Here is a 3,004-nt window from a genome sequence, read left to right on the forward strand (position 1 = left end):
TTTACGTGTTTACGGTTGTGCATGCAGGAAACAGTTCATCCTGGTATTATTTAGTAACTAGAGGCCTGGTGCACGAAATTCGTGCAAGGGGCTCGGCCCTCGCAGCCCCGGCTTCGTCTGGAAGGTCATTGGACGGTTGTTCTGCTGTTTGGTCTAATTAGCATATTATCTCTTTGTTATATAGGCTTATTGTATTCCTCCCGGGGAACAGGGAAGCCTGCGTTTGCCCCGCCTGGGATTTTGATGATATCTTCTTAGGCCTCAGGTCACTTGTGATGTGGAAGATTTAATAACTTTGAAAGCAAATAATTTAGATGATTTCTTCCCTGTGACATAAATCTGTCATGTTACAGCAATGTATTGCTTCTCCTACCTCTGCCTGTTCCATTTCTGAAATTGTAGAAATTGCAAATGAAATATTAAAAGCAAAAAAAAAGTGCTTTGCAAAACCTGAGTGGCAGCGGAGTCCGCACACCCAGGTTCCGAGCAGGGCTGGTCCGGCAGGGCTCTAGTACTTTTAGAGGATCGCGCTCTCGCTTTTGACCAGAGTACCTTCCGCGATGTGCCCACGTGATGAACCTGGAGAGACGCCACGATGTTTTATAGCCACGTGCCAGGAAACGCCACGCGTCCTCAGCTAGCCGGGGGTGAAGGATGTGCACTTGGACTGTCGATTGTAGAGGGAAAGTAATGACGTGCACTCGGCATTGCCCATGCGTGTCTGTGCCGGTCACTCCCTGGATGCGGTAGACGTGGCCGTGACTCACCCTTTGGCAGACGGGCACGTGTTTAGCGCGCAGCCAGCCTGCGGTCTCCTGAGAGTCACAGGTTCTGGGCAGGGAGTTAGCGGGCGGAGCGTCCCGTGTAGCTTGGAGTCACTCTTAATCAAGCAGTTCCTCCTGCAAGTTATTTTTATCCAGTAACCACACTCCTAGCTGGCCGCCAACGTCCACAATGTGTTCTGTGTGCAGAGCGGAGCGTGGTCGATTGTGTCCATGACGAAAACATACATGCGTTCTCAGGGAGCTGAGCATGTGGGCTCTGGCATCCATGGGGTGGGGTCATGGTGCTTGCGGGGTGCAGGGGGGAGACCTGCGTCTGCTGGGAGGAGAGCATTCACCTGCACAGCCACCTCTCCACCTGTCGGGCGTGGAGTGTTTGCGTCCTGGGCAGAGGCGGCTGGAGTTTGTGGGTCAAAGCAGTTCTCCCGCTCCTCCATGTCCTTGTTCTGTGCGCCGGCCTCGGTGAGTGGACAGGCCTCTCCTCAGCCCCCATTCTCCCGACTTCAGCCCATTTCTCCGCTGTCTGACCTCCGCGAAGGCACCCTTGCCGTGCTCAGAAGTGAACAGCCCCCCAGGGTGGCTGCCACAGCTCTCCAGCCTGGAGTCGGTTAGGTTTGTTCCCGAGCCATCTGTCTTTCCCGGTGCATCTTCAAGGACCCGTTCGGCTGGCTCCGTGATGTTTACCGTGGCCCGCACCCGCCCTCGGGGTCACTGTGCACGGAGGTCCTCAGAGAGCCGTCCCTGCGCACGTGCAGGGCGTGGCTGTGGTGGGCCCGCCCTGTTCAGAGGAAGTCCCGGAGCCCAGCCTTCTCTCAGGAGCGCTCCTGTCAGGGAAGAGCTGACATTTCAGCCAGCCCAGCGCTGCCTGGGCCTTGGAGCAGGGAAAGGCTTGGGAAGGGCGGGGACAGCAGGCGCTGTCCACCAGTCCAGGGTGCTGACGCCCCATCAGGCCGCCCGAAACCGTCTGTCATGGCGGGTTGATTTTCCGTGTGTGAACCCAGAAACGCCTCTCTGTGAGCCAGTTTTCTGTCCCTAATGACCCAGTGGCTGTGTTTCTCCACGAATATGCACTTGACGCCCTTGTGGGGCGAGACGTCAGGGATTCTTTTGTCCCGGGTTCCTTTGTGTGTCTCCACAGGGAAAAAACGATCAAAATGAAATGTCGTTGAAAGGGAATACTCAGCTGCAACCAGCCCATCCATAAAATTGTAGCTCAAGTTGAAAAGGTGCCCTAGCCAGTGTGGCTCAGTGGATAGAGCGTTGGCCTGTGGACTGAAGGGTCCTGGGTTCGGTTCCAGTCAAGGGAGTGTACCTTGGTTGCAGGCTCCGCCCCGGCCCAGGCCCTGGTTGGGGCTCATGCAGGGGGCAACCCATCAATGTGTTAATGTGTTTCTCTCATATGCATGTTTCTCTGTCTTCCCTTCTCTCTTCTACTCTAAAAATCCATGGAAAAAATATCCTCGGGTGAGGATTAACCAAAAAAACCCCACCCCAAAACAAAAGTAACCTTTGTGTCTTTAGCGCAATGTGTCACGCTCGCACAGAAGAGAAAACACTGGCCCACGGGCATATGTGTCAATCCAGGAAACAGAAGCCTCCTGTGCTTCGTTAAAATGTCTCCTCCTGCGTTTGCACGACACCCACCAGCAGCTTCCTCCTTCCGCGGGGTAGGCCCGCCCCCGGGGGCGGGTTCTGGACGGCCTGGGGGGGGGGCACACCTGGCCACTTGTTTGACCTCAGAGTATGTCAGTCCCGTCAACCCCAGGAGAGGGACAGGCGCAGTGTTCTCTCGACGGGGCTGCACGGGGCTCCGACGGACCGAGGCGGGAAGCATGGCCACCGCATCCATAGCAGATGCTCAACAAATGTGGACTATTTTTACCACCAGGAAACAAACTGGGCCCCCTCTCCACATTCCTTTAAAGCTTAGCGATGGATTGTTCCTGGTCTTCTCTTGTTATGTCCGTTTTTGCTACCTCTTGCCAAAAACTTTGACCTGACATAACCACAGCCCCCTCTCGCCGCCCCCCCTCCCAACAGGACAACAACAAAAAGATAAGGGCAGGGACGTTATTAGAAGAGAAATGGACTATTCAAGCAAACCACACATCCGCCCTGGTCACGGTCCGTCCTCAGCACCAAGGACAGCGCCTGCACCTGCAGGAGGTTACCTATTCAAGGCTGGTAATCACGAGAGTAAACACAGTTCTTTGAGCATGAAA

The sequence above is a fragment of the Myotis davidii genome, unplaced genomic scaffold (assembly GCF_000327345.1).
Source record: "Myotis davidii unplaced genomic scaffold, ASM32734v1 scaffold807, whole genome shotgun sequence".
NCBI classification, from domain to species: domain Eukaryota; kingdom Metazoa; phylum Chordata; class Mammalia; order Chiroptera; family Vespertilionidae; genus Myotis; species Myotis davidii.